Raw genomic sequence first — 8,654 nt, 5'->3', positions numbered from 1 at the left:
GAAACCACCTAACTTTTATGTTTACACAGGAGTTATAATAATAATAATAATAATAATAATAATAATAATAATAATAATAATAATAATAATAATAATAATAATAATAATAATAATAAGTTGTAGTGGCAGTAGTATCATTGATAATAATTACACTGTCTATGTAGGATAGTTCAAGAGGGTACTTGAAACTGCACAAAATTTAGCTCCATTTTGGTCGTTCTGGCTCGACTCGACTCGAAACTCGACCTGAATTCGAATCGTGTTGGAGGAAATTTTTCGAGTTGAGTTCTCGAGTCGAGCTTAAATATGTCTGTTTCGAGTCGAGTCGAGTTCCAAAGAAAACTCGCTCGAAGTCGCTCGTGGCCATCCTTACAGCCTTCTTATTCGATAGAAAAGGCGGTTTTTAGAATGTTGTTGAATCTTCAACCAACATTCTGGCAACACTGATCTGACAAGTGAAGATCAATGCAGTGTGAATTTTGCAGCGGAATATTATATCGAGATTGGGGGAGGGAGGGGGCCTTCATTAAGCAGTTAATTGAAAACGGTTGAATATGATGATAATATAGGGCTATTTATTCATTGTTTGGATCCCACAATATTTTCTTCAAGTCGGCGCCTATGATAGCAATAATAATAATAATAATAATAATAATAATAATAATAATAATAATAATAATAATAATAGAACATTTATTTTACGGTTTCTTGCTGAAAATAGCTTAGCTTGACTACAAACTTGCGTAACAAATGCTACATACTATAGGGCCTATTTATTTATCGAATTTAACAATTCAGTACGATATACGGTTTTGAATCTACGTTTCAACTTAGAAATCAAACACTCCTACAGGAAATAACATTTGATATCTCACTCAAAATATGATTATCAAATACAGAGAGTTTCAAAATTATTTTTACTGGCAGGATATCCGTTCTTCGCACGGGTAGAATACTTTCTTTTTGGACATAAAAGGATGAATTTGGATTTAAACGGGATCGAAAGTGTTACTGTTCGACTCAGCGACCCCAAAATTTATGGATTCGACACTAGTATCGATCATTTTCAATCATTTATATATATAGGGCAAATACTCCGATTATGAGACCCTAAAAGTTACGATGATATATACTGGTTAATTATAGCATGAAGAAACACTGTTGTTACTTTAATATATTCTGTGGAATGCCTAATTTATGATACAAACTGTTGGAATACATAAAAATATAATAATAAGAAATTATATTGAAAAATGTGACAAAAGTTGCTACACGGCCATTTTTATGAGGGGTACCTAATAAGAGACCCCGGCTTTTTGTGTACTCTTAAAAAAAGTTATTTTATTAATTCACTATTCAACACTGTCTTTAAGCCAAATCCTGTGATGGTACAAAAATATAAAACGTTACACTTTTAATCTAACTCACTTTCTTCAATTTTAGAATATACACACTGTAAAATTTTACACTTTTTGTGCACATAAACTGTAACGCTTTTTGAACGCTTCTTTTAATGTGCGAATATGTACCAAATGATGAGAAATGTATCCAAAATGACAGTACAATGCCAACGAAATCACTGGCTCTATGTACAGGACTAAGTCTAAGAGACTACTTTGTGAATACGGAAATGTCGATACAAATGAGCTCCTAATATAAGACCCAATATTCCTATACGGGTCACATTATGAGACCGGTCTTATATACTGAACCCGTTAAGGGTCTCATAATAAGACATTCGACCGATATACAAATGACTAACGCCATCTCAAATGTAAGTGGAAGAAACCCATGGTAACTCATTACATATTGCAATACGCATATTCACTTGTATATAAGAAAGTAAAGATAGAATGAATATCAATTTACCCTATCCATTTTCAGCGTCTGATATGTGCACGTTAAATAAAAAAAAAAAAAAAAAAAAAAAAACTTTGTAGGGGCACAATTTCTTCCAGCCTCCACTGTACTAACAACTCTCCACATAACTAGCTCACGTGACTTCCGGTGCTGTGGTGGGCTATTTTCTTCTGTTTTAGCTCGCTTCCACTAGATTGCAGCTCTTGCTTCACAAAATAGGTGGGGGTCTCAATTTAGGTGCCTATCCTCATATTAGGGGTTCTGATGAGGCAACTTTTTACTTGTCTGGCTGTGTTAACAGACACAATGTTAGGATATGGGGATCTGAGAATCCGCGTGCGTACATAGAACATTCTAGAGACAGTCCCAAATTGAATGTTTGGTGTGCTTTAAGACATAATGCAGTTATAGGTCCCTTCTTTTTCATGGAGCAAATCATAACAGGAAATGTGTTCTTAGATATGCTTCAACACTTTGCTGTTCCCCAAGTAAAATATTTGCAACCTCAAGTGATATTCCGATTGGGTGGTGCCCGGGGGTGGAGGCCCGGGGCTATAACCCCCCTAAACCCTCCCGTAATCCGGCCCTGAGTTTTTCATACATCCATACATTTTATCATACATCCGGAAGCCGTATTTACACACAAATCATAAAAGAATTGTAATCTTTCAACAATTACTTCTGATGGCTCCCTTGAATTTTATTTATGTCAGGTGAGATATTTTCATATCGCTCAGTGCATCATTTAGCAGACAATAAGAAGGAAATTAGTGAAAGAATTGCAATTTTTCAACAGTTATTACGGATGGTGTGCCAGAAGGAAACCTGCACGGAAGAAAGGTCTTGTCTTGTTTTTCGTTACTTAGTGATTTGATATTTGAGGTAGTTCTGCCTGTTTTATACTGTCATATTACTATAAATTTGAAAAGTAAATTGTAGCAACATACTATACTGGGTATAAGGTCCCGTTACCCTTTGATAAATGCTAATGTAACTTTTTCCCGTTACCCCTTGATAAATGCTAATGTAAGTTTTCCCGTTACCCCTTGATAAATGCTAATGTAACTTTTTCCCCTTACCCCTTGATAAATGCTAATGTAATGTTTTCCCGTTACTCCTTGATAAAAAATGCTAATGTAAGTTTTCCCATTACTCCTTTATAAATGCTAATGTAATGTTTTCCATTGAATCAGACTATGTGAACGTTGGTTGATACTTCCAGTTGCAGTATTGAAGAACGTGTTATTGCAAGTGGTTGAGTACATGAGAAAACCCACACAGGAGAGAGACCTCACTACCTGTGATAATGCTCTATGGGGGTTCATAAAGTACATCGTTGCACTAAACCGTTACGATACCACTACCGAGCTTATAGAAGCTGTGAAACAAGCCTTCACTCATGTGACAACTGAAATGCTCCGCAAAATATCGCACAGAACCCAAGGATGTTATAAAATATAGGATCTGCTCTTAGAACAAAATCTTGAATCCATACGTCACAGTTTCGCCACCCCTACTCTGCCCATTCTGCCCAATGAGGTAGCAATGTTTTCAGCCAACAATTATGGCGGAAACGAAAGTAGCCAATCAGACGATGCAAGAAACGAGAGTAGCCAATCAGACTTGACAATGCTCGGTTGTTGTTTTTTTTTTTTTTTTTTTTTTTTGCTTCATTGATTTAATAGGATGAAGATACATATGGGCAGATCCTCTATTTTATAACATCCTTGACAGAACCTGGCGGCGTATCTTCCTGTTTCATGAGAACGACGGTCGACAGACTGATCCTCTCGACACTTAATGTTTCATATCTCAATAAAACTTCTCAAAAGCGGAGCTTCTTCGTGGCTAAGCGGTTAGCGTACGCGCCTTTGGCGTGGGAGACCCGGGTTCGATTCCTGGCGGGAGCTCATGTGGTTCGGATTCCACGTTAATCGGTAGGTCCACGTCTCATATAGCCTCGCTGCTGAAAGGGACGCTAAACTAAAATCAAAATCAACTCAACTTCTCAAAAGCATTTTTGTTCATGTCATTCAGTTCTTTCTGTGTATTTGTATACGTACGTTTAGTGGTTTATGTTACTTATTTTCAAGTGTAACGAAACTTTGTGGACATCCTGTAGAATTAGATACTTAAAAGATTGAACATATCAACTCCCTGTTTTTAGATTCCCTGAATGTTTGAATATTTTCTTTTAGTTTTCATATATTTCTAGTGGTCTCAAGATGAATTCGAGAAGCTATAAATATTGTTAAATAAAACTACAAGTTGTATAATTTTCAATTTGAAGATGGCTGTTTAAAATGAAGAATATCCTGTAAATATGTTGTCCTCATCGTTAGAAAGGTATGTATACGTTTGTACCACAAAAAATTATTAAAGTCGGAAAGCCTATAAAGAAAATGCTTTGTCATACGAGGATTTACATTGTTAATTTATAGGAGGGATATAGTATACGTAAAGCCGCGTCAGTTCCCGAAGGAGCTGGATGCTCATACTTTCAGGGATTATTCATTGAGTATCTACGAACTTACCAAGGGGGTAACAAAGCGACTTTGATTTACTTATCGACTGATACCAAAAAAAAAACAGAACGTACCTGTACTACATATCTGCATGTGTAGTGCCCTTGTACTTTATCTATGACTATGTGTGTGTAAGGGGGGGGGGGGGAATTTAACGCATATCGCATGTCTTGTGCACATGGATACTTCTTACTATTGTACTACGTAGAAAATTTATGGTGTTTCATGTAGAAGTGGTAATAGAACACAGAAGAAACGCAGATCACGACGTTCTCATGTATACTATTACCTATAGGAGTTCAAATGTAGATAGATTCGTACAGATTAAAAATATGTACTAAAATTTATATTACAGCGATACTCGAATTACTTTGTGGAAATAATATCTTCGTAAGTTCTCCATTTTTCTTTTCTTGTCTCATGTCAGTCATTAATCGAGCAGACGGTAATATCAAACTTTGACAGGTTTCTTGCATTTTTATGTTAGGTTAGAGCTTTCAAGTTGGTTCTACCAAATTTTGACAGTTTTCTTACATTTTCAGGTTAGGTTAGGTTACTAAACGTACGAACCAGAAATTCCAGTCGCTTATTTCTACCCAATTATATTCTTGTAGGATTGAGTATAGCCCGCTCCCCCCAGTGATTTTTAACGAATCATAGTGATTCTAACGATTCATATTAGTTCATAATGAATCGGAATCGCATGTTATAAAGATTTAAGATGTAAATCTTGTGGTAAGGAGGTTTTAGTATAAGTAGTAGTAGTAGTAGTAGTAGTAGTAGGAACGGGTTAGAAGCCCCGCAGGGGTTGGTTGGGTTCTGTTCTCGATATAAGTAGTGTTAGTAGTAGTAGTAGTAGTAGTAGTAGTAGTAATAGTAGTAGCATTAGTAGTAGTACTAGCAGTAGCAGTAGTAGTTGTAGTAGTAGCAGTAATAATAGTAGTAGTAGTAGTAGTAGTAGTAGTACTAGCAGTAATGGTAGTTGTAGCAGCAGCAGCAGCAGTAGTAGTGACTCTTCCAGTTCCGGTGACAAAGAACTGGGGGGAGCGGGCTATACACAAGCCTCCTTGTATTCTGTCGCCGGAGTATGTTTAGCAGAAGGGATCCAGAAGCACGTAAAAATACAAAATTTACAGGAGAAATGGATGTTGCGAGTACTTGGACGTAACATAACGTAACCAAATATAACCTAACCTAACTTAAATCAACCTAAGGTAACTTGAACTAACCTAAATCAACCTAATATTAGTAGAAATAAGGGACATTCTCTTTTTTGGCAAAATTATGTTGGACCCTTACACTAACATAACATAAACTAACTTAACCTAACCTAATCTAAACTAAACTAATGTGAACAGAAATTACCAAAATTGTATTTTTTTTGGAAAAAAGAGCTGGACCCCTTATGCTAAACAAAGGCCCCGTCGCCTTCCGCTTCAGTAAATAGTTACACATACAATACTTTCAGTACCATTCTAAATTCATTTCAATATGCTGTGCACTGACACAAATTACTTATATTCACGCTCTCATCTTTCAGGAAAAAGGCATTTATTCCGAAATTGGTCGTCCGCCTGGTTTTCGACAAAAACCGTAATAACACGTACGCAAATTTAAAAATCATCAAATATACGTTTTTAATGAGAAGGTTCACTATTTATCCACTAGAGTGCAGTGCTGCATGGGTGGAGATACTTTTCTTGCTTTCAGGAAGGTGTAACATCTAAACAGTAAATAGAAAGATCGGGTTGCAAGGTTATTTTTATGACAGCTACAAAATTCATTTAACGTGGCAATGTGGTCTTTGTCTCGGTGCATAATCGTGGGACGTTAAACTAAATATTTAATTTAATTTCATTTCATTTTGTATAAAGTCTCATGAAATGGAAATATGAATACTCCCAATATTTAAAACAAAATGCCAATGTGTGCAGATTCTTGTGCAAATGGATGTGCACTAAACTCATTCAGATAGTCGTCAAAGCAGTCATTGTCGATTGCTGTGAAGAAAAAGAATGAATTCCATTATCTAGCTGCTCAAACCTTCACTCACAAATAAACTAAGCATATTTATATGTTACTTTTGTCTTTTGTCTTCATTACTCAGTTAGCTTTACTCTCAAATCTCAATTGCACAATGATAATCAGATTTTGAGTGAGGGAGTTTCAAGTTACAAATTTAGATCTGTTTTAAAAGTTTTCCAGAAAGAACGGTCCGATAGAATCATTGTACAGTATGTTTACAAAGTTAGGCCCGAAAAGGCCCCGAGAAATATGGCTGTACATTTAAAAATAAAAGTATATGGGATGAGCCCGGCCCGAGCCCGAAGTAATTTATTCTTTGTAGACCCGAGCAGACCTCTATTCCCTTATCAGCTACAGAGCTCTTTAGTGAAGAAACAGTGCTCGTTGATGAGAGAACAGGATTGCCACTACCTCTTATCTAACCATGCATTTTTTTTTTTTTGTGAAAGTAGATTTTAGAAATCGATGATTGATTAAAATGATAGAATTATATACATAATCTCGTCTGCCATAACAAATCGTAGTACTATTCATTTTACGCGTTACCATGGCTAGACTTGAGAACCTGAAATACCTAGCTTTACGAAAATTTCCTGCCTCGACTCCGGTTGTTTACAGCAGCATTCCAGAGACTTCGACGAAGTGTGACGCCAAGTTTCTTAAGGCCAATCTTGTTTCCTATTCCCGCCTCAAAGAGTCCATCGAAGTGAAGGTTTGGGTATCGTTGTTCAGACATGGGTATATTCCTCGATACCTTCGTAAAACAATATTTCATTTTGGCACAATAAGGTGTGTGTTTAATGAAGCTTTCACACAATCCAGTTGAAGTTGGAATCTTTGGAGTTCAAGTCGGTAGAAAATGATGAGTCACTTTATCTTATCATCCTGATTGAGAAAAAAATACAACCTTCTGTAAATGGGGTTCTGTGGTAAAACAGGTTTTAAGAAAAGGATATAAATTTAAATTTTACTATAAGATTCATATAACAGTATATTACATGACAAATCTGTGACAAATCTGGTAATTAACTGCGTCATTTCAGATGATTTATGGAACTAAACGTTTTCAAAACAGATTAGAAATCTACAAGTTGAAGAAATTGAGAGAACAGGAATCATTGTTGCTAACCTGACACATTATAAAATCCCTTCTTGAGAGGCACAAATTCCCATTTGGTCTTGAATTTCCCACGTTGACCGGATTTTAAGGTGCGAAAATGTGGCAGGAAAAAAAAATAAAAGGGACTGAAAAATCATTCAAAACGGTACAAAAAAGGAGCTAATAGGATTTCTTTATTAAGTGCTATTAAGTGTTATATAAACATTCTTTATTCATTACACCGACAAATATTGTTAAAGTCTTGGCTTTAAGCATTGGACACAAATTGCAAAATTGTTTTATTTAATCCCAAACTTGTACAACATTCAACATTCTTGAACTAAAATTGTGGTTAAAACCAACTCGGTATTAAAAAAAAAAAAAAAAGAAAACTTTAATTTAGCAATATTGTGGCTTGAGAAACCGCCACATACTACTGGGTCTTCAGAAACTGGTTATACTTGATTATGCACAATATTTCTATATTTTCAAATGTTAGTTTCTGTCGCTTGGAACTCAGGAGATCCTTGTGGAGAAACTTCGCTCCATATCAACGGAAACCAGTGGTACACATCTTGTAAGCGCATGGACAGGAAGTTCAGTTGACGTTGCAAAAGTTTTCATGTCCGGATCGTTTCGCAAATTCAGTTCAAATTTATCCCTAGCAAATCCTTTAAGATTGCGTCTAAATTTATGGAATGTTATATGTAAACTAGATTGAAAATAAAACATATTGTTCTGTCCAATTTTTTTTTAAAGAATAGACAAAAAAGGGGCAATAAAGGTGCTGAAGGCTAAAAGAAATAAGAAAAGGGGACATTTTATGAATCTAACAAAAAAAAGGTGCAACATTCATGTAAAAGGTGCAACAAAGTGGGTTCATTTCAGTTCGTTTTATGCCCGGATATACACATTTTGCATTTTGGTTGTTATAACAACTACAGTTTTAGAAAAGGTGCTGCACCTTAAAATCCGCTCTCTACTAATTACAAAATTAAAATTAAACAATAAGCAAATGAAATATGGAACTATTGTATGTCACATTTTCTTCAATATGTGACTAAACTACCCATAAATTTCCATCTTCTACGTTTACCAAGTAGTTGACGAATAACTATTTTTCTTAATTAAAAGAGACATTTAAA

At 35.4% G+C, this 8,654-nt stretch overlaps 1 protein-coding gene across 1 annotated transcript in view; it reads left to right on the top strand.

Annotated features, from left to right (window-relative positions):
* The first annotated feature begins 4,066 nt into the window (after nt 1-4,066).
* The window catches only part of LOC145671370 (DNA ligase 3-like), a 965,078-nt gene continuing 960,490 nt past the window's right edge, over nt 4,067-8,654 (top strand). The window contains exon 1 of the mRNA XM_081740441.1: nt 4,067-4,206. The gene's annotated coding sequence lies outside the window, so the exon portion shown is untranslated. The remainder of the gene's footprint in view (nt 4,207-8,654) is intronic.

The sequence above is a fragment of the Thermobia domestica genome, chromosome 15 (assembly GCF_964235325.1).
Source record: "Thermobia domestica chromosome 15, izTheDome1.hap1.1, whole genome shotgun sequence".
Lineage (NCBI taxonomy): Eukaryota > Metazoa > Arthropoda > Insecta > Zygentoma > Lepismatidae > Thermobia > Thermobia domestica.
This window is presented reverse-complemented; position numbering and strand designations above follow the sequence as displayed.